Source organism: Squalius cephalus (assembly GCF_949319135.1).
Source record: "Squalius cephalus genome assembly, chromosome: 10".
NCBI lineage: Eukaryota > Metazoa > Chordata > Actinopteri > Cypriniformes > Leuciscidae > Squalius > Squalius cephalus.
Genome location: NC_137131.1, coordinates 13093237 through 13118062, shown reverse-complemented (window position 1 = coordinate 13118062; position 24826 = coordinate 13093237). Strand labels below are relative to the sequence as shown.

The window sequence follows — 24826 nt, the reverse complement described above, 5'->3', positions numbered from 1 at the left end:
ATAAAAGTGGCAGTTTTTTTTTTAATTGAACACAAATGAGAAGATTTAAGGAATCTTAAGATTATCAGTGATTACAGAATTAAACTTGGGTCTGTTCCTCACACAAAGCTATCATATGGCTTCAGAGGACTTAGTGCACAGGTTGGAGCATCATGACCCTCTTATTAAGTATGGAAAAGAGCATCTAAACAGCCTAATATTTTGTGTTATAACATAGAAGAAAGAATAGAAAAAAAAGTAGTTTCCATTAAAGTACAGTCAAAAAAAAAAAAAGAAAAAAAAAAAAAGAACAAAGAATCAAGTTTCCAAGAAACCTGTTTTCAATAATACTCATGCAATGGAAATCTATTGGGTAAAAGTAAAGCACTGCAAATATGTTTAAAATGTCACTGCTACACAGTTACATTAACATTTATTATTTAGCATAGATGTCCTAAAGTAAATGTCAAAAATATATTAACATAATACATTCTGTTTGTAACCGAGTTTATATAAAACCTATGAGAAAAAAAAGAGACAAAAGTAATATTTACATATAAATATTTTATTACTTTAGTGTTTAAGAAATTAAATATTGATGAAATATGTAAATGTAAAAAATTAGAAAAAATAAATAATTTGATCAGTTCAGAAGCTCCGGCCTCCGTTGGTTGCATCATGACTAGCGCGGGTTAGAGCTATGGTTAGAGAGGAGCGAGAGTCACTTGTCACAGAGAAATCGTGAAATGGCCGCTGGAGCAATGACGCATGTCAATTGCAGCAGCTGAAAAGTTGATAAAGTAAGTGGAAATTAGATTAATAACTGAAGCCAGGATAATATTGATATCGTTGCCTGAAAATAGTTGTTTAAATAGTTGTCGTTGCATTGTATTGAATCCAGGGATTTAAATGAAAAGTCAAGCTGATTCATCCGACGAAAACCGTTCGAACAGATTCATCTGAGATTTAATTCTAATCAATAGCACTTTATTCTTGGTAAGTGAGTTCCTAAACTACTTTAATTTGTTATAGTTGTGTATTAATCAGTGTTTTATGGTCTTAAACCATGCTGTGCTATATGATTTTTGAGAAATGTATTTAGGTAAAGTGATTGAAGTGATAAATTGAGAATTTATTTACTACTTAAAAGTGTTTTTGCACGTTGTTGAATTCATGAGCATAATGTGTGTAACGCTCACGTGGAGTTTTGCTAGCCATGTGTTAGGCTAATTGAGTGCACGTCATTTTCAGACGTCATTTTCTTCATTTTAGCTAATTTTTGTGTTTCTATTAGAGTTAAAATAAGGGTAATGAGCACTGATAAATGTGTATATATTCATTTTGAAGGATTTGTTGTGATAAAATTCATAATTTGAAGTGTTAATGTTGTTTAAATGGAATTAATTGTGATTAATTGTTATTTTTCTGCCTTGTCTTTGCAAGGTTGGGTTTTCCCCCCCTCTTCCTCTCTCTATTTTGTTGTTCCTGTCCGTGATATTCTATTGAAAGTGAACGAGGAGTTCTGAGTTTGAACTGTTTCTGCCATAAATGGGGAGTGCTCAACATTGGTGGAAACTGGCGGGCCAACCTGGTTTTTCCTGAACTTGGAAAACATTTCATGTTTCATCAGAGTGGTAGGACCACACGTATACTTTTTTTTTTTTCCTTGGACATTGTTGCATCTGTGAAAAGAAGTGATTTTTTTCTCCCTCTCATCAGTTGCGTATCGGTATTTTATAACTGAACACTGAAACGAGTGCAAAGGACTTTGAACTGAGCTAAACGAGTCATTTCTGATCCTGACCCTGATTTGGTGTGTCATTGGACATTTCACCTGAAAATTGTCTGCATTGTCATTTTATTTTATTTTATTTTCTCATCTTTTATTGAAATTTTCCTGAAAAAGAGTGAATACAGAGGTTGAGTTACATAACTGTAATTTGAATTTTGAGAGTGAACTGGGTATATTATTTTCATGAAAAGGAAATTAAAGAGTAGCCTAAATAGCTATAATTAAAGGAGTCATAACCTGTAATTTTCACTTTTCCACGAGAATCAATGTATGTTATGATTGCCTAACGATTATACACTGGCCGGGAAGCCGATATTTAAAAGTGAAGCGTTTGTTTACCCCTGGGTTCGTAAACCAGCTCACGTGCACGCGCACTCAAATACGAGATTTTAATTTCTGCCCCGACTTGACGTCAAGATGGGGCAGGATATACCATATATCAGGGTTCACCAATCTCGGTCCTGGAGGGCCGCTGTCCTGCAGAGTTTAGCTCCAACCAGCTCCAACACACCTGTTTGAAAGTTTCTAGTATGCCTAATGGGACCTTGATTAGCTGGTTCAGGTGTGTTTAATTGGGGTTGGAGCTAAACTCTGCAGGACAGTGGCCCTCCAGGACTGAGATTGGTGAACCCTGCCATATATGGTCCTTCGGATAAGACGTCTGTCCTTCGGATGAGACGTTAAACCGAGGTCCTGACTCTCTGTGGTCATTAAAAATCCCAGGATGTCCTTCGAAAAAGAGTAGGGTAACCCCGGCATCCTGGCCAAATTTGCCCCTTGGCCTCTGTCCATCATGGCCTCCTAATCATCCCCATATACTGATTGGCTTCATCACTCTGTCTCCTCTCCACCAGTAAGCTGGTGTGTGGTGGGCGTTCTGGCGCAATATGGCTGCCGTCGCATCATCCAAGTGGATGCTGCACATTGGTGGTGGTTAGAGGAGATTCCCCCATCTATGTAAAGCGCTTTGAAGTCTCAGAAAAAGCGCTATATAAATGTAACGAATTATTATTAATTATTATTAATATGGACACCACAGACCTATGCTGCAGGAAGCCCGCCCTGCCCCTCTCCCCCTCATATTCAGTCGCGAAAGATGCAGAAACGTAGTGCACACGTGAGTTGCTCTGTTGTTGACTGCCAGAATCAACATGTAAATGTGTTTTCTCTCTCAAGAACGGACCAAGCTGTCAGGGACCAGTGGATTAAATTCATTTTTAATGACGCGGTTCCTACAACCCTTCCCACTGGCTTAACGTTAGGTGTCTGTGCTAATCATTTTACGCCGGAATCGTTCACAAATTTAGGGCAATATCAGGCGAAGTTGGCATCGAAGCTCCGTTTGGAAAAAGGGGCCATTCCAACAATCAGAGACTTGCCTGCAAATGAAACGGTAAGACTGTGTTTTTATTGCTCTACTGTGTGTAACAAACAGCAGCTAACTGCTAATGCGGCTATTGTATGCTAGCGGGAGCAGAGAATGTCTAATAGGAAGAGAATTGGCACTCTCTGCTTACTTCCGGTTTCTGGACTGGCTGCAGTAACACGTCTCTGTCCATGCGGGGGCGCTCGCAGGCGAGTGCAGAATGAATGGAGGTCTATTGCGAAAAACCCTCAAAATCCACTTTTCTCAGGATATAATTTTTTGTCTAGTAATTTGAATGTTGTATTCGAAAGGAGATGCAAAGAAATTACACATTGCTGGGTGTTAGATTTTTTAGAGTAACTTTTTTGGTTTAAAAAGTCTTTTAAAATGTCAATGACGTCAGAATGCTGACATCATTAGCAGAATGCTAGCGTGTTATGGGCAACAACAACTCAACCTGTAAGAAATCGAAAAGAAATAAGTACTCGTTCATTCAACTTTCGACCTATAACCCATGTTGAACTTGCAAAACCTACAATAAAATCTGAGATTTCTCAACGGCAATCGGGTGAAAGAGACACATTTAGCCGTCTAGCCCCATAGACTCCCATTCAGTCTGCACTCGCCGGCGATCACCTCCAGTGGAATTCTAATGGAACTGCAACCAAGATCGATACAATGGGGCTAATAGGAAGTGCCAAGGCTCTCCGTAGACGGGCTCTGGCGGGAGTATTAGCTTCGAGGTAAACATGGGGAATGGCTGCTACTTTGCAAACAACAAATGACTGAGATTGCAGTTACATTTAAAGTTACGCTAACTGAGCATGGCAGTCATAGTAATGAGAAATCAGAAAAAACTTGCGCCATGATGTCATTTTGGAATGATATGCTGAAGCGTTACCTGCGGTGTCAACCCCCCTCCTTCCTGCCAACAATCAACGCGCCCCTCATTTGCATTATTAAAATGACCGTCCACGACAGCCAAAATATCGCATCAGATCTCGCGAGACAATAATGCCTTTAGAAATAAGGGTCAGGGGAGCTCTGTGTTTATTTTTTTTCCACTTTTCTTTTTTAGAAGGGCCTGAAAGACTATAATAGAGCGTGGGTATCCAAGGTAATACTAGGTTATGACTCCTTTAAAACAAGCTACAACCTAATTTAGCTAACGTAAAGAGTTACAGTAACTACAGAACTATTGAGCATGAGGTAAATTATCTAATTTAAATTGGGTTATTTCAAAAGTCATTTATCTGTGTTTGTGAATTTTCGTTGAAGCTATTGACTGTTTTTGTTTTTTTGTTTTGTTTTTCCCTCAAACTGAAACAACTTAATTATATATATATATATATATATATATATATATATATATATATATATATATATACACTGCTCAAAAAAATTAAAGGAACACTTTGAAAACGCATCAGATCTCAATGGGGAAAAATATCATGCTGGATATCTATACTAATATGGACTGGGTATGTGTTATGAATGAAAGGATGCCACATCGTTTGATGGAAATGAAAATGATCAACCTACAGAGGATTGAATTCAAAGACACCCCGGAAATCTAAGTGAAAAAATGATGCAGCAGGCTTGTCAATTTTGCTGAAATTTCATTGCAGCAACTCAAAATGGTACTCAGTAGTTTGTATGGCCCCCACGTGCTTGTATGCATGCCTGACAACGTCGGGGCATGCTCCTAATGAGACGACGGATGGTGTCCTGGGGTATTTCCTCCCATATCTGGACCAGCGCATCACTGAGCTCCTGGACAGTCTGAGGTGCAACCAGGTGATGTCAGATGGACCGAAACACAATGTCCCAGAGGTGTTCTATTGGATGTAGGTCAGGTGAGCGTGGTGGCCCTTCAATGGTATCATTCCTTCATCCTCCAGGAACTGCCTGCATGCTCTCGCCACATGAGGCTGGGCATTGTTGTGCACCTGGAGGAACCCAGGACCCACTGCACCATCATAGGGCCTGACAATGGATCCAAGGATTTCATCCCGATACCTAATGGCAGTCAGGGTGCCATTGTCTAGCCTGCAGAGGTCTGTGTGTCCCTCCATGGATATGCCTCCTCAGACCATCACTGACCCACCACCAAACCGGTCATGCTGAACGATGTTACAGGCAGCATAACATTCTCCACGGCTTCTCCAGACCCTTTCCTGTCTGTCACGTGCTCAGGGTGAACCTGCTCTCATTTGTGAAAACCACAGGGCACCAGTGGCGGACCTGCCAATTCTGGTGTTCAATGGGAAATGCCAATCGAGCTCCCTGGTGCTGGGCAGTGAGCACAGGGCCCACTCGAGGACGTCGGGCCCTCAGGCCACCCTCATGAAGTCTGTTTCTGATTGTTTGGTCAGAGACATTCACACCAGTGGCCTGCTGGAGGTCATTTTGTAGGGCTCTGGCAGTGCTCATCATGTTCCTCCTCGCACAAAGGAGCAGATACCGGTCCTGCTGATGGGTTAAGGACCTTCTACGGCCCTGTCCAGCTCTCCTAGAGTAGCTGTCTTTCTTCCTGGAATCTCCTCCATGATCTTGAGACCGTGCTGGGAGACACAGCAAACCTTCTGGCAATGGCACGTATGAAGGACCTGGACTGCCTGCGCAACCTCTGTAGGGTCCAGGTATCGCCTCATGCTACCAGTAGTGACACTGACCCTAGCCAAATGCAAAACTGGTGAAAAACAGTCCAAAAAGATGAGTAGGGAAAAAATGTCAGTGGCCTCCACCTGTAAAACCATTCCTGTTTTTGGGGGTTGTCTCACTGTTGCCCATCTAGTGCACCTACTGTTAATTTCATTAACACTAAAGCAGCTGAAACTGATTACCAACCCCCTCTGTTACTTAACTGACCAGATCAATATCCCAGGAGTTTAACTGACTTGATGCTATTCTCTGATTAAAAAGTGTTCCCTTTATTTTTTTGAGCAGTGTATATATATATACAGTGAGGAAAATAAGTATTTGAACACCCTGCTATTTTGCAAGTTCTCCCACTTGGAAATCATGGAGGGGTCTGAAATTGTCATCGTAGGTGCATGTCCACTGTGAGAGACATAATCTAAAAAAAAAATCCAGAAATCACAATATATGATTTTTTAACTATTTATTTGTATGATACAGCTGCAAATAAGTATTTGAACACCTGTCTATCAGCTAGAATTCTGACCCTCAAAGACCTGTTAGTCTGCCTTTAAAATCTCCACCTCCACTCCATTTATTATCCTAAATTAGATGCACCTGTTTGAGGTCGTTAGCTGCATAAAGACACCTGTCCACCCCATACAATCAGTAAGAATCCAACTACTAACATGGCCAAGACCAAAGAGCTGTCCAAAGACACTAGAGACAAAATTGTACACCTCCACAAGGCTGGAAAGGGCTACGGGGAAATTGCCAAGCAGCTTGGTGAAAAAAGGTCCACTGTTGGAGCAATCATTAGAAAATGGAAGAAGCTAAACATGACTGTCAATCTCCCTCGGACTGGGGCTCCATGCAAGATCTCACCTCGTGGGGTCTCAATGATCCTAAGAAAGGTGAGAAATCAGCCCAGAACTACACGGGAGGAGCTGGTCAATGACCTGAAAAGAGCTGGGACCACCGTTTCCAAGGTTACTGTTGGTAATACACTAAGACGTCATGGTTTGAAATCATGCATGGCACGGAAGGTTCCCCTGCTTAAACCAGCACATGTCAAGGCCCGTCTTAAGTTTGCCAATGACCATTTGGATGATCCAGAGGAGTCATGGGAGAAAGTCATGTGGTCAGATGAGACCAAAATAGAACTTTTTGGTCATAATTCCACTAAACGTGTTTGGAGGAAGAAGAATGATGAGTACCATCCCAAGAACACCATCCCTACTGTGAAGCATGGGGGTGGTAGCATCATGCTTTGGGGGTGTTTTTCTGCACATGGGACAGGGCGACTGCACTGTATTAAGGAGAGGATGACCGGGGCCATGTATTGCGAGATTTTGGGGAACAACCTCCTTCCCTCAGTTACAGCACTGAAGATGGGTCGAGGCTGGGTCTTCCAACATGACAATGACCCGAAGCACACAGCCAGTTCTGGCGTGGCCTAGCCAGTCTCCAGACCTAAACCCAATAGAGAATCTTTGGAGGGAGCTCAAACTCCGTGTTTCTCAGCGACAGCCCAGAAACCTGACTGATCTAGAGAAGATCTGTGTGGAGGAGTGGGCCAAAATCCCTCCTGCAGTGTGTGCAAACCTGGTGAAAAACTACAGGAAACGTTTGACCTCTGTAATTGCAAACAAAGGCTACTGTACCAAATATTAACATTGATTTTCTCAGGTGTTCAAATACTTATTTGCAGCTGTATCATACAAATAAATAGTTAAAAAATCATACATTGTGATTTCTGGATTTTTTTTTTTTAGATTATGTCTCTCACAGTGGACATGCACCTACGATGACAATTTCAGACCCCTCCATGATTTCTAAGTGGGAGAACTTGCAAAATAGCAGGGTGTTCAAATACTTATTTTCCTCACTGTATATATATATATATATATATATATATATATATATATATATATATATATATATATATATATATATATATATATATATATACACTGCTCAAAAAAATTAAAGGAACACTTTGAAAACACATCAGATCTCAATGGGGAAAAATATCATGCTGGATATTTATACTAATATGGACTGGGTAATGTGTTATGAACGAAAGGATGCCACATCGTTTGATGGAAAAGAAAATGATCAACCTACAGAGGATTGAATTCAAAGACACCCCGGAAATCTAAGTGAAAAAATGATGCAGCAGGCTTGTCAATTTTGCTGAAATTTCATTGCAGCAACTCAAAATGGTACTCAGTAGTTTGTATGGCCCCCACGTGCTTGTATGCATGCCTGACAATGTCGGGGCATGCTCCTAATGAGACGACGGATGGTGTCCTGGGGTATTTCCTCCCAGATCTGGACCAGCGCATCACTGAGCTCCTGGACAGTCTGAGGTGCAACCAGGTGATGTCAGATGGACCGAAACACAATGTCCCAGAGGTGTTCTATTGGACGTAGGTCAGGTGAGCGTGGTGGCCCTTCAATGGTATCATTCCTTCATCCTCCAGGAACTGCCTGCATGCTCTCGCCACATGAGGCCGGGCATTGTTGTGCACCAGGAGGAACCCAGGACCCACTGCACCAGCATAGGGTCTGACAATACCTACCTAATGGCAGTCAGGGTGCCATTGTCTAGCCTGCAGAGCTCTGTGCGTCCCTCCATGGATATGCCTCCCCAGACCATCACTGACCCACCACCAAACCGGTCATGCTGAACGATGTTACAGGCAGCATAACATTCTCCACGGCTTCTCCAGACCCTTTCCTGTCTGTCACGTGCTCAGGGTGAACCTGCTCTCATTTGTGAAAACCACAGGGCACCAGTGGCGGACCTGCTAATTCTGGTGTTCAATGGGAAATGCCAATCGAGCTCCCTGGTGCTGGGCAGTGAGCACAGGGCCCACTAGAGGACGTCGGGCCCTCAGGCCACCTTCATGAAGTCTGTTTCTGATTGTTTGGTCAGAGACAGTCACACCAGTGGCCTGCTGGAGGTCATTTTGTAGGGCTCTGGCAGTGCTCATCATGTTCCTCCTCGCACAAAGGAGCAGATACCAGTCCTGCTGATGGGTTAAGGACCTTCTACGGCCCTGTCCAGCTCTCCTAGAGTAGCTGTCTGTCTTCCTGGAATCTCCTCCATGCTCTTGAGACTGTGCTGGGAGACACAGCAAACCTTCTGGCAATGGCACGTATTGATGAGCCATCCTGAAGGAGCTGGACTGCCTGCGCAACCTCTGTAGGGTCCAGGTATCGCCTCATGCTACCAGTAGTGACACTGACCCTAGCCAAATGCAAAACTGGTGTAAAACATTCCGAAAAGATGAGTAGGGAAAAAATGTCAGTGGCCTCCACCTGTAAAACCATTCCTGTTTTGGGGGTTGTCTCACTGTTGCCCATCTAGTGCACCTGCTGTTAATGTCATTAACACTAAAGCAGCTGAAACTGATTACCAACCCCCTCTGTTACTTAACTGACCAGATCAATATCCCAGGAGTTTAACTGACTTGATGCTATTCTCTGATTAAAAAGTGTTCCCTTTATTTTTTTGAGCAGTGTGTATATATATATATATATATATATATATATATATATATATATATATATATATATATATATATATATTACTTACCTTTTTCCAACTATATCTGCCTTCTGTGATTTTTTTTCCCCCTTGTCTTGCTGCAACACTGGCTCATGAGCGAACATAGCCTTCTGATCTGGTCCAAGAGATTAGAAACTGGATTACGTTAAGACCGTAGGACGCGCGTGTTACATGTTCTGACCAAAGTATGACCAAAACCCAAAACACTTTTAGTCTTCACCTAATTGGCTACAACCTCTTTTAAGGTGCTGTAGTTGTTGACCAAGGAGGCTGGAGTCCATTATTCCTACAGAAGATGTTTACAGTTTTTGTTTTATTTTAGCTGGACATTTCATGTGCTTAAAAATATGAGCTTCACATTTCACATTTTAAACCCTTAAGTGCATTCACCTCATAGAATGTAAGAGCATCACTGTGCCTTAATATTATTTTTGTATTTACAGAGTGAAGAATTGAAATGCTTTGGATGAATAAACAGAATACCTGCACATTTTGTCAATATAACTTGAGTTCTGTTCTTAAAATATCTATTTAATTGTGGTCTGGTTAAAGGGATTGATTTTTTTTTTTTTTAAACCAGCACGTAATTGCAGGGCCAGAGGTTAAACAACACAGAAAACTCAGGCAAAAGCTTGAAAATGCACTGCAGCACAGTTCAACTTAGGGACCGTTCGGTATTTATGGAAAGGACCACTGGAGGAAAATAGGGGAGGGTCATGTCTTTTTATTCTTTGTTGAGGGGAGGGTCATCCAACTTTTTTTAGTCTAGGGGGAGGGTCACCCATATTCATGAAAACAGCAACATTTCAAAGTGGCTTGTTTGCTGCATATCTTTTACATGTAGCTCCATGTTGCTCTCGCGGTATCAGCCCCCCATCTATATCAGATGGGTCTGTACCAACAAAAATCCAGTTTGGCGCTGTTTGACAGTGCGCGCGCACTTCAGTACGCGCTCAGAAAAAGTGCATCATGTCAGAACAGAACGCCAATGAAATGTTTACTCGGCAAAGCTTTAAAGCACGAGCAAATAATGAACTTTTGTGATTGCGAATAAGTGCACAGTGTCCTGTGAGTGTAACTTTATCGCTGCATTATGTGATGTGAATGTACGTCGAGTTTTACAGTATTGGGACTGAGGTGCCAGAACTGCAGCTGATAGAATGTGCGCTGTAGTGCGATACTCCCATTTTAGTTTCCATCCTTATTTTGTTTCCACAATAATGTTAGTGAGTAAATCTACTGAAATTGCCACCATAACAGTGGAGTGTGATGTGTAAGATGTAGGGCTACCACATCTTTAAATTACTATTAGTATTATTTAAGTTAACATAATAAAATACGTAGACCTACACCAAAAAACTAGTTGAGGATAAATTCGTTAAAATTGGGCAATTCCAGCGTTATGGACGTGACATTTGCATTAAAAACTTGAAATATAAATTCTCAGAAAATGCATTTAATACCAATATATTGAAACGTCTGTTAATATATCCATACTCCCTTAATAAAGGAGTCAAGACATTAGAAAAATATCAGTCTACACATGCGTTTTATATTTAATATGAGGGAAATACACATGTGACGTGACACAAAAAATCTTTAACTTTTAGGTGGCAAAATATTTTTCAGTAATTCTATGAATTATAGGCTACACTGCGCAAACCAAAAGATGTATACCCACCAGTTGAAGAAGGGTCGGCCTCCACAGAACATAAAATATTCGTTTTATTTAATTTTTTGTGTTCGCATTTATGTGAAAAACAAAACAAAAAAAAAACAATGTTAAGGGCGTGACATGACTTCTCCAGTTCTCCATTACGGACATGACTGCTCTGAAAGCAACTTTAAAAAAATCACAGAGACCTCAAACAGAAAGCACAAAGCCTGTCTTTAAAGTGAATTTAGTTTTTTATTAATTGTATCTTAATTTTAATCAGTGTTTCATCAACCAATTGCCTGGACTTAATAAATAAGAATATAGTAGATATAGTAGAAAAATATAGTAGAAAATAGATAATCATGACACGGAGGCGCCGGTGAGTGAACTGGACTCTTGTCTCATAAATGAACCGAAACTCAGCGTAAGGTAGGCTACTTGCCTCACAGACCTGAGAAATATATAGAAAGCTTAAAATGTCTACTTTTAAACAGAACAATTCAAAACGAAAGAAAACAGACTGCTCTCTTATGTAATCCGTATGAAATGTGCATTTCTCTCTGGCGCGTTCTGCGAAGATCACGACGCATCGTAAACTTCATCTTTGCAGTCGACACAGAAAACACTTGTTTATTAATAAACAATTAAAATGTCTCCTTGCTATATTTGACATTCATAATCATTACTTTTGCTGGTTCTTTGTGACAGCTTTTAGATGCTTTATTGGCAGCGCCACCCACATGTTGAACGCGTCACACCGCATCAGCACCGAAAACATGATTTTTTTTCTAATCTAAAATCAAAAATCGTGATACGAACCGAATCGTAGGTTTGGTCTATCACAGGGGTGCAAACAGCGCGCTTTTCGGCGCCTCCCGCTTTTTTCACGTCAGTTTGGGTGACTTGTGTGAATCGTGCAGATCCGAAGAGTTTTTTTTAAGGGGGGGGGGGGGGGGGGGTTGAGAGGGTCTGATTATAATTTATTCAACAGTAATTCTGGATTGCGTCCACCAACAAGTAAATAGGAAATAAGCGAATCAGAACACTGCGCGCCAAACCAGCAGTATGTGCGCAAGCGTGAACCACTAGTGTTTCTGTCTCACTCTGGATCTGCCACTGCATCACATTTCTCTCTGCGTGGCGTGGAGTGTCCGTTTTTATGTCGGCTCTCATGTTAACTGGTTAGAGCTTGTGTTAGAGCACAATGCCTGCGTGACACACACACTTCTCGAGCCGCGCCGAAACCGCGTGCTAGAAATAGAACCGCAACCGACGCCTATTTTTCACGCGACACGCAAGAGTGTTGGAAGTTTTCAGACAAAATAGAAGGCGCAAATACATATTAATAAATTACATTTTGATGCTTGAAAGTCTCTCGGTTTTGACAAATGCATATATAATTGTAATTTAAAAAATAGGCCTAATTATCGATTTTCAAATATTGCCCCTGTCAGTGTCAATAGGCCTACAGAACGAAATATTCTGTAGCCTATTTTGCCGTCAATACTGCCGACGTTGTCTTTGCTGTATCAGGCTATATATATTATGTTTAACATCCAAATGTAGATGGTCTGTCGGCGCACAGAGCCACGCAGTCACAGACAGCACGTGAAGTTCGTGAACACCGAATTCCCTTTTCTTTCTTATCTATTTGTGTTTGAACAGACATGTGCACGAAAAAATAAGCCAGTGTCCGTCTCAACGAGTTTCCCCGTAAACGCAGTCAAAATAAAACGGATGCGTATCATTACCGGTATTAGATACGTGCATTCGTCTTAAAGGGACAGCACCCAATATACCTGCAGCTGTTTGTGTCACCAAAGTTAATCAAACAACAAAAGAGAAAGAGAAAAATCACGTTTTGTCAAAAGATAAACTGTATTAATACTTAATACAGTTAATTTACCTGAAAAACATAAAGCACTGCTTTATTTCTCGTGTATTTGTGTTTTATTGTATTTATATTTGTATTATGTTTATTAGTTTCTATGCAGATGCACTAGGCCTAGCCTACACAATTACCCCAATCATCCTAGAATTATTAATTCTTTACAAAAAGAGCTATTCAAATCATCAGGTGAAATTGTTTTCAGGAAGTAGCAGTAAAGCAAGAAGAAGAAGTGCAAGATAGTTTTTCTAAATTTCATTTGACTCTATGTGCCTATAGGGGTGGGTTGGGGATGGTGGCAATGTAGTATCTGGATATTTGCCGTGGGACGAGGGCTTCGATTACCTCTCTCTTTTTTGACCATACATGTGTTTGCACCCCTGCTATCATTACAGCCCTAGTAAGATGAGAAAGCAAGAGTTTATGGTTGTAAAAAAAAAAAACAATGGCTATCTGAACATCTTTGCCAAGCGCAAACCAGTACAGAAGTAGGCTAATCAATAAATTATCGGGGAGGGTCATGCCTTTTTTCACAATCATTTTGGAGGGTCATAGAAAAATTTATTGCTGACGAAGGGAGGGTCATGTATTTTTTGACTACAGATCTCAAAACTCCTCCGGTGACCCCTTAAATAAAAAACAAACAGTCCCTTACTATTATACTTCACCTAATTGACGTAACTACCATCCAGCAGCCACAGAAACATCTGCCCTTCTGCACCTTGTAGATCGTAGGAAAGAATAAGAGCCACCATTTGTCTCAATCATTATTGATAAACAAAAAAAAATCAAAAAAATCTTTGTTTAAACATGTTATCACTTTTAAATACATTCTGGGTAGGCCCAGAGACATCACACATTAGTTTCTTTGAAGGGTTAATATCATGAGCCAGACTATATCATTTTTTAGGGCCGCACAATTTGGGGAAAAAATCTAATTGCGATTTTTCTGGTTAAAATTGCGGTTTGCAAATTTGTTTAATTCATACTGGAAGTCAGAGGATGACGTAATTTTTTTTTAAAACAAATTAACAAAAAATTTATTATGTCATGTCTAACATTAATCATTTTTCGCCACTAGATGGCGCTGTTTGCCATAGGTTTAGTTAAACTTCTCTTGGAAAAACTTTATTTGTTATGCTTCATAGCTACAGTCACGCAAAGCTCAACAGCCATTTTCCAGTTCTGCGCAGCAGAGAGATCGCGCTCTCTTTTCTTCCGATTCCAGTTTGTTGTGTAAAGTCCAGAGAAGCTTTGCTTGTAAGTTTATTGAATATAATTGTTATTTTATATACTTTGTGTCTGTATCATTTTAAAATGTAGATATATTAGACGCACGTTAGTGGTGACGCAGGCATTATGCAGACATTTCAGGAGATTGCCATGTGATCACTTAACATCTAGTGTAATTTTCCGATATTAATGTAAACATTGTGTAAAGAGTTTTTGTATATTGTTTCTTTAAATTTAAATAAGCATTTTTGTATTTCTTTTTCAGTTTCACAAAGTAATGTAACATTGACAGAAATAACATGATTACACTCAAGTAAAGAAGAAAATTTACATCCTCTGAGTGGTCATTGAAGCCTCTTCATCACGTTACAATGTTTAGCTATCTGTACAGTATATGCATGCCCAACGCACACCCATGCAGAGGACAGAATATGTATGTTTAATTCATACTGGATGTCGGAGGATGCCCTCGCACAGAAAGTCCAAATATGCCTCACTGAATAAATAAAACTTATGACGTTCCAGGAAATCCCTAATATGAGCTGCGTCCCAATTCTCCAACTTACTTTCCATGCCCTAAAAGTGTACTGTTTTTTGTGATGGAAAAAGTACATACTTTTGAGTGTGTAGCAGAAGAGTAGGAAAGCTTTGGGACATACTTCATCATAATTCCGTCTTTAATGGACAGCTCTGTCGCTTAGTTCCATGCATCCTGTCACCATTTAAACTGCCCTGTCAATCATCTTGTCACAGTTAAAATTCTCCACATCAATTTAATTTGATTTCCTACCATTTAGGAGAGAAAGGTAGTAGCACGTTGATCTGCCAGTTGTGGGTCTTTCATGCGGTGAACTCTCCTCATGTGTTTGAATTTGCATAATGATGCATTTAAAAGTTAATGACCAAACGTATCATTGCAAAAGTTCACAATCCTGTTGCAGATTAAAGGCACACTATGCAGCTTTCCGTTTTTGTCAAACAGCGACCCCTAGAGTCACTGTGGAGTACTTGTATTTAATGTTACTGTCGTAAATACCACTCGCGCAGAGTCGTCTCTGCACTCACGGCCTGACTTGGGGCCCGTTCTTCGTACGTTGCTTATTACATCCGAGATCAAATGACACATCCAAGATGATATCATCGTGCGAATCATGATCTGGCTAACTCGGTTCTTCGAACACACTTGCCGGATATGTTTAGTATCGCTGGATTGAGTTATCTGAGATAATTGCGCGTTCATGCGCTGGTTAAAAGGGGATATGTATCGATAGTAGAAACATTGATCAGCAAAGCTGCTATTGGCTGCTCAGCGTGGCCAAAGGGCGGGCTCAGTTTTTCTCCTCAGCAGAGCAAGAACTAATAGTCGAAGTTTATTTGGAATTTTAATGTTTAATCAAAACACCAGGGAACACCTCAAAGTCTGCAAAAGCCAGGAGAGAGGGCTGGCAAAAAGAAGCAGACAATTTAAATCCGTTAGAAGTGGCCATGTTAGATGTTTTTATCACTTATTAGCCTATATTTTTGTATTTTAATAATTGTATAATTACTTTGTTCATTGTAATGTCAGAGTCACCATACTAGAACATGGGAACAAATAAAAGTGAAGTACAAAAATTTTTTGTTATATTATAGTCTCTTTTATAAAAGGTAGCCTACTGTTAAGTAAATGGTGTTCTGTTTATAAAAGCAACCAAGAAAAAGGCTGAGAAAAAAATAGAAAAGATCTTAGTAGCCTACACTGTAAAATAATTTTTGCTGCATTAAATTAAGGCTGTATAGTCATTTCAACTGTTAAATCTTGAGTAATGATGAATTGCTTTGACTTGTGAAAGTGAAAACTGATAAACTTATGTTAATGTAAAAATATTTTGCCATGAGTTATTGATCACATTTTCCCCCGTGTAGTTCATTGTAATGACATTGTGTTTTCCTCTTTTGTGCGCTTTTACATAATACACACTTGTATCTGTTCCCAAGAAAGTGGTGGCTGAAATATGTGCAGTAAGTGGACATTTTCTAACTTTCCAAAGGAAAAGACTTTGTAATTGTATAAGACTTTGTAATGTCCATTTGTTTCCATTGCACTGGCCAGTGAATAAACCCTCTCAGATAACTGTCATATGGAGGAACTAGCCTACCTGCAAGTGCATAAATAACTTTACTTCATTTATACTTGTATGCTTTATGGCTGCAATATAAGTTGCAGGATTCCACATCTACAGAAAGGCCTAGAGAAGAGTCTGCACAGACAGAGGAGACATAGGCCTACAGGTGGGCAGTGTATAGCCAGATTTTCCTTTTTAATTTGTTGCATGAGGCATGTGTCTAATATCTGTTGTTGCAGGCACTTGATCACTGGCTTTTCTTTACAAAGAACAACTGAAATAAAGCTCAAGGAACTAAGCATATTTGTCTTTTATTAAACATTTAATGAAAAGTGTTTTTTTGTTGTTTGGGCAATGTTGTGTAATATGGCACATGCAACAATGTCACAGGCCCTGTCAGGTGTGCAACCCTCAGACTTTTCAGACACTGAAATCTTCCCTTTAGTTAGCCAAAGTTCATTTCATTGTGTGCCCTTGTCCTGGCTAGAGCTGCATTGTAACTGGTTTGGGTCAGGGAATGGGGCCATAAAACACCTGTCTGCAGGCAGGAACATGTCATAATCACCTATGAAAAAATGCAGTTCTGTTAGGATCAGCATAAGTGTATGTAATACAGTGAGCTTGATATTTAATTGTGGAACTTTTCTTACCACTTTCAAATAATATGCATAAATGTGAATCTCTGAAAATTCTTAAGTCATGCACAGATCCTGGCCATTTTGCTTTCACATTTGTGATATGGAAGATTTTAGTCAACTGCCTTTTTTTATTTGATATAATATTACTAATCTGGAATATTAAGAATCACAATAGTAACTGGGCTGCACATTTACATTGTGAATCCCCTTTTCTGTTCACATAATCCCCTTCACTGAGGCCTTGATGGCAGTCTATGGTAGCCTATAGTCTATGGTACCAATCACGTTAGTGAAGCCTGAGTGACATACTGTAATCGGCATGGTCATGATTGTATGATCTTCAGAAAAAATTATGATAGCCTAAAAAAAAAAAAAAAACTGCTTTACAACATTGGGTCTTAAGTGGCTTGGAAATGTCACAAAAAAAACCAAAAAAACTAAACTGTTTTTTAAACATAAAAGCGACAAAAAACGACAATCTCACGAATCACGAGAAAAAATATATATCTCAGAAAGTGCACTATCGCGCTGCGCTGGACTTCCCGCATCAGCTCCGCTTATGAAGCCGGGACCTAATCCTGTTAATATGAAATAAGCCTGCTCCCGAGCAGGTTTAAGTTTGCACACCTGTTGCTATGACAGCAAGTTCAGGATGAGCGTCGAAGAACCAAACAATCCAAGATCATGCCAAATCGCCAACAATCAAATCCAGCTAAGTGAGTTAGCGACGTACGAAGAACGGACCCCTGTTCAGTAGGATGGAAGCTGTAATGAGTGGAAATAAGGTGTGGCCCCTTTAAGAGCTGCGCGTGCCCTGTTGAACTGTCGGCAGTCTGTATTGTATGTGCACCTTGAACACCCCGTGTATGCGGGTTATTTCAGTTTGATGCTCGTTCTTATCCTACTTTTGTTTATCAAGTAAAGCTGTGGACGGTAGAACGGGTGACAGACAGTTACACAAGTTCGATTGGGGAATAAAGTGCAAGTTGTGAGATGCCAATTGCCTCCGTGAGTCTGTCTGGCCTCTAATAACTTCATCTGTGAGCTATCCCTATTGTGTATATGTGCAGTGCCGTAAAGCAATTTGTTACATCGCGAGACCTGATATCACGCGATACTTTTTGACGCGGAGTCCGGCGGCCCGCCGGCCCAAAGTTGCAAGTGTGGTTTTTCGGCTCACAGGCGCTTGGGGGCTGCGCGACGACCATTTAACCCGAAAAAAGTCATATAACTATTCCAATGACTCCGAAGCTGTTCGGTTAAGGTAAAAAAGTTACTTAGTTCACCTTTAAATATAATGTGGATAACATTGAATAAATATCTTTTCATCAGGTTACTGATAATGTTATCTAATCCTCTCTACGTAACCGTCAGACTTGCACATCTGCCATTTTTGTTTTTAACACTTTTTATTCATTTTTCGAATCGAATCCTCGTCCAACGCGCAATGGGTTGTGGGCAATATTAGCCATTAGAGTGTGCGCAGATCTGCACTTTGGATTCTAAACGGAAAAAGTAGACCATCCGGGTATCTTAGGAACACTCATTTCAACACACTACGATTTGGGACACACCATTTCTAATTTCGAATACTGTTTTGGAAGGATATAGTATGTGACTTGGGATGCAGCAATGGACAAAGGTATCCATATCGCTGTAAATAAATAGAAGATAGAACACTTTGATTGTATTAAACATGAAGACAATAAGCACATGACTGCGACAATATTTATCTGGTTATTATATGGTTATTCAAACCATCTCGAGTATTTTCATAAGAATACAGCATATTTATAATGCAATGCTAATCGACACAGCTGATAAGAAGCCACTTCAGATCCCAAATGGAAGTTGTTTCAATCACTTTACTGATGTTATGAAGTGTGTTTGGAGTAAAAACATGTAATGTTTTGCTTTTCAAATGCACATCATAAGTGACTCAAACTCACAGCACTTGCAGAGATCGAACCGCTTTGATCACACTGCCGCTCCTCATTATGAAACACGCTTTGCATATATTTAATTAAAAATAGCAGTGTTTATGATTTCATAATTGCACTAATCCAAATTATTATTTTTTTATTTCGATTAATCTTGCAGCACTATCATTTTTGACATCTATTCTCATAATGGTGACAGGGTTGCCTTGAAATTTGAGCTGTTTTAAGTTGTTGTGAAGGTCAGGAGAGGGAAATAATTTATTTTACAATGAGAATGATTACCTAAAGGGCAACCACTAAGAATGAACTTATGACATTTATTTTTTTCCACGGGTTTAATCTTGAGAAAAAAATGGGCATCTGCATTACACTATTCCCAAAATACTTGTGTTGATAAGATGGATTGACAATTGCTTGTACTAGCAAATGCAAAATAATATTTATAAAGTACAGTTTTTACATGAAAGACAAAGAAAAAGTCAATAGCATAAAGACATTGCTCTTTTGACTCACACTTTCTTTTCTTTGTATGGATGCCAAACTAAGTTTTTAACATAATAAATCATTTTACATTCAGAATCGCAATAATGTGTGGAAGCTTTTTTGCTGTGGTTCTACATAACAAAAAACAAAACAGATACTTTGTTTAAATACTTTGTATCATATGATTTTTGATTGTTATTCACCAGTTTTTTCCAGGAACAAATGATTTTTAAAAAGTAAAATTTATACATGTAGATGGTCTCATCATTTGGAGATGCATTTTAGAAATCAATTGTTCTTTGTAAAAAAGAAAATAAAAACATAAGCTCGTGGTGAATGACGAACCAAAGTACCTCCTTTTTGTGCTAATTTAATTGTGAATATGTGCCACTTTCCTGATCATTTATGACTATATTTACTAATTTTACTCAGCCTAATGTATAGCTGCACAATTAGTTGTAGCATAATGATAATTACACAATTAAGTTGTAAATTTACCTTAATGGGTAATAGTGATGTCTATGGTGCTGGAGGCAAGAGAACAGTTCCCAACATGAACGCAGTATATGAATTAATCATGCAAACTACAGCTTTACTATATTTGCTTTAGTGCAGTTGTGTTTGTTTCCCCTTTAAATTATGTTTCATTTGATGTTAACTGCATTGCCGTGCAATAATGGATGTGTGCGGAGGTGCCAAATCACCTACCATGGTCATGTTAAAATGATATTTGAGCAAAGAAGAGATGCTCAAATTTATGAAAATTAGTTTAGAACATAAAAAACACACAGTGTGTGAGGGAGTGATAACCATTAATCTAATTCCACTCCTCATCGGTGTAGGTGTTCAATCTTCTTTTCACATATGTCCAAAATTTCTCCTATGCAGTGAAGGTGCAACTTTTTTTTTTTTTGGTGAAAATTAGTGTAATTAACATTTTAAGTGCCTATGCCTAATTAATTCATTAAATATATGGGGGAAAAAATATGAAGTCAGTCACAGTCAATAGAGCAGTTCTGTCAACCGTTCATGTTTTCCTGAAGCCACAGCCATTACTCTTCGGTTAAATTATTTTGGTGGAAAGGCTATTATGAACCAGCAAATAAGCTAGAGAAATCAAAATACTTTGTTCTGATAAGCCTTTTCTATCTATCTATCTATCTATGTTCTGATAAGCCTTATCTATCTATCTATCTATCTATCTATCTATCTATCTATCTATCTATCTATATCTATCTATATCTATCTATATCTATCTATATCTATCTTACTTGCTACATTCATCATGTGCTCTTCACCGCAAATAGAATGAAATTATTGCCTCTTCCTGAAAATGCTGTTACATGCATTTTTGTGTATGGTTGCCTAGAAACAATGGATGGCTCATCTTACCCTGTAGCTCATTTTATCTCCGTCTCCCCTTATCATTAATATAGCTTCTGTGTATCTCTGTGTTAAAATGTTATAGTGTTGCACTGCTTTTGCAAGTCTTGTACATTAGTGCTTTGCTTAGCTCAAATTTCCAATTAAGACAAGCTTTTTTTAACCTGTAGATATAAAGAGCCCAGTATTGTGCTTGCATTTGATCACCTTTTCCATGCATTTATGAAGCGAATGCGAATCGGACCAGTGACGTTGAAGCATTCAAACAAAAGTTTAGAAAGAAGGAAAGTGGAAAATAATCAGGAATCGCATGGTTACATAGATGTTTACAACTAATGAAGTGTATCTTTCACAATCTGTCAGCTGTCTCATGACCACTACCTGGTGACAAAATCAATAGTGATGTGGTCAAACACTCTGTGGTGCTTGAATAGCTGCTCTCACCTCAATCACTCTAAGTCATTATCTGTCTTTTGAGGGCATTTCTTTGTGATTGCCTTCTTAAACTACTAACATATTGTCATTGTCCATCTAAAGCTATAATGGGATCCTTTTGGTTCTCAAGGCGGTTTGCTGCGATAGTAATTCAAGAAGACCTTATTTCAAGCGGTGCTCTTATGAAGCTGAACATTTCCTCATGTGTGCCACTCGAAAGAACTTTAGAGAGGGATATGGAGTTTGGATAAAAATGCAAAAAAAAAAAAGAAAAAAAAAAATTCATTCTGCATGTTGCTATGAATGGGCTCCTAAAAATAACCATAGAAACATTTTCTGTTCATTGCTTATTCCCCTCTGTTATTTAGTTGTGTATAAGAGGCTGCAGTGTAAAGCTCAGATAAGCCATAGATGTTGTAAGGATAGCCATCAAACCTATTTGATATGTCTCGATTGATTTATGGTTCATGATAAGTATCTCTTTTCAGGATAAAAGGCTGAGGTGACAGGCCTGAATACTAACTCTTGGGAGCAAAATAATGAAAACAAAACGGCTGTCTGCTCTTCGAAAAGCTCATTTTAAAACACCCTTAAAATTAAATGCACGTGTAGGGTTTGACAGTATATGCCAGGTGAGATTAGAAATGTTTATTTGGCATGAACTGCCTTAGATATATTTGCATGGCTACAACAATGTATATGAATAAATATGTGTATTTATACATATTTTTTTATATACAAAGTGATATAAAGTTACTGTGATATAAAATTCATTCATATGCACATCACACAATTGGAGACCTAAATTGCTTGTAACGTTTTAGTATGGCATAATTCCACGTGGTTATTTTACTATGAAATAAAAAATACAAATTTTAAAAAAAGAAGAAAAAAGTAAATGGTGATTATTTGTTCACACCTTCATGAATCCTCTATCATGTGCAATAAACTGATGATTTTTTGTTATGATAGCAGAATCAAACAAGACCAAATGCAGAAGACTCAGCATGAAAAAGAAATAAATAATGGGATAAATTTAATATGCAGAAAATAAATCAATATCCATTTCCTTTTGCATCTGACACATATAATTATTTCTTTCTTGTCTCTTTCTTTTCAGAGTGTTCTATCACGTCCTTGAGGGAAGGCCTGTTTGAAATTGGCCTGTAATCATTTCAATCATATCAGTAAATTAATAAAATACAAGCAGCAATCTAGCTTCCTTTTAGCAAATATATTGAAATAACCCACCAGTGATAGAAAATGAAATAACATGTGTTGGATGATGTGAGAGACAGTTTTCATTTTGCACCAACTTGAAAGGGCGGTGGTGGGGAATTAATTCATGACTTCTGTGTCTTCAGGCTCTCTTATCAAATCCAGTTGGAATAAGGCCATTTCACACATGCATGGAGAATTGAGAATTGTATGTAATTATTGCTTCGCACTGGAATATTTTACAGTGCTAAAGATAAATTAAATGATAAAGCATTTTGCACATAGCCACGGCAATTTCCTTGTCTGCTGAACAAGTTAAAAACTGAAAGTGTGTTTTGGATGCATTAGCACGTAGACTACAAATGTTGACAGGAAATTGTGTCTTACTTTATTCTCAACTTTAAAGAGCATCACACTCTGTAGATTTGTCTGCTGCTTTGATGTGGCATGACTATATGTACTGTATTTATTTAAAAAATGTGTTCTAATTACTGTATCTGTTGTTCTGACAAAGTTTGTAACCGTAGAAAGTTTGTATGTCTGTCTACTCAAACTATATAGAGGTAAAATGATGTTGCTTTTGATAGGTTAAAGACATTTTTTAAAACAAAAAGGTACATCAAAGAATGATGTACTAACATCAGCTTTTGAAATGTCAGTCAACAATTATTTGCCCCTAAGCACAATTTGCTTCATATTAAGCAATCTTTATCTTTGTAGCTGTTCTACCTTCCTGTCTGACTCATATACAGTGCTTTGTTCCACATGGTTAAAAATACAGGCCAATCCATGTTTGATTGGGAGGTGTAAGCAAACTCTCTGAACTCACAGCTCTGTACGAAATGTCATTCGGCTCTAAACCCTTTGATGAAGCCATCACTTGTATTTTTACCTCAGTACTGTATCTTTTCTGGCACACGCTGTATTCATGAAACGTGAAGCTTCCTGCATCGTCTGCCATCATAAAGCTTGATTAAAGAGCAGCTTTCGAGATATATGATTTTTGGAGCTGCCAAACAGGTGTAGTCAGATGGTGACGGCACAGCAGCATGGCTGAAATGGGCTAGATGGAGAAAAATGAATCTTTTTTTCTGTCTATAGCTGTTCATGTCTGTTTGGCTAATGGTGTGTCTCTTTTGATTTCTGGCCTGCTAGCCATTGAACATTCCGTGCAAAGACCTTGAATAGTGGGGCGGCCACGTGTCAAGGACGAATGAATAGTGCAAAAAATAGAGTGGGGAAAGTTGAGCCATGCTATGGATCTATTGGGAACTGTGCAAATATTAACGTTTTAATGTTACCATATATTTAGAAAGGGCTTATTATTTATTTTATTGTCAGTCAGTTCAACCGAATATTTAAATACTGTCATTTACTGACCCTTGTGTCATTCCAAGTTGTATGCATTTCGTTCTTCTGTGGATTACAAAAATAAAATGATGAATAAAATAAATACACATATGACATATAATGACTAATATGTTTGTTTATTTGTTTATTTATTTGTTTATTTATTTTTTAGACCACATTAATCAAGCATACTTAAAGGGATAGTTCACCCCCAAAAAGATCACAATTTTGTCATAATTTACTCATCCTCATTCCAAACCTGAATGCATTTTTTTTCCCTGCTGTGGTACATGAAAGACAATATTTTTTAGAATGTTGGTAACCAAACAGTTTCTGTTCCCATTTATATCCATTGTATTTTTTTGTCTATTCAATGGAAGTCAATGGGAACCGAAACTGTTTGATTACCAGTATTCTTCAAAATATCTTCTTTTATGTTCTGCATCAGGAAGAAAATGCATTCAGGTTTGGTATGAGGATAAGTAAATCATGACAGAATTGTAATTATTTGGTTGAAGTAAAATCAGTTTGGTTCGGAGTAAAATCAACCTAGGGTCCTTTGCACCATGACATCGAGCCAAACACCCCCTCAGAAGCCTTTTTTTTTTTTTCCCTTGGTTGAACATTTTTAAAGTTAGAGCTTATTTCGAGATATCAGACGGATGGCTTAGTGCAGGCACGATTGGATCCAAATTTGTATCTTGTAAATTACCCGACTAATAATGCCCTGGGCTGCGTTTCCCGATAACGTTGTCTCTTAGCGCGCTACGAAGACTCTTAAGGTATAACTTCACTAAAGGTATACCATTACTAAGCGTGTTCACCGAACCATACCTTAGGAAGCTGCTTAAGATATACCTTCTTATGTGCAACATTACCCGGTGCTGTCCATGGCGATGTTGCTGAATCTGCTGATATTGATGGCTCGAGAATAAATTATTCTCTCGTGCAGGGGCTGTTTCACTGCATTATGTGAGAAAGCGGTGTTCTTTATTAAAGAAGCACTTCAGAAATAGTTGAAATTGCATTTATTAGGCTCAATGGATATTATAAAAAAAATTCCAAACTATAATAGCCTATAATAGCCTATAGCCTACATATTTTTAAATTGTATCATAGCTATATTGCTGCCATAATACCAT

General features: G+C 38.7%; 1 long non-coding RNA gene across 1 annotated transcript in view; it reads left to right on the top strand.

Annotated features, from left to right (window-relative positions):
- The first annotated feature begins 730 nt into the window (after positions 1–730).
- The window catches only part of LOC307166464, a 59835-nt gene continuing 35739 nt past the window's right edge, over positions 731–24826 (top strand). Inside the window, exon 1 of the long non-coding RNA XR_013822630.1 lies at positions 731–779. This is a non-coding gene — a long non-coding RNA (uncharacterized lncRNA). The remainder of the gene's footprint in view (positions 780–24826) is intronic.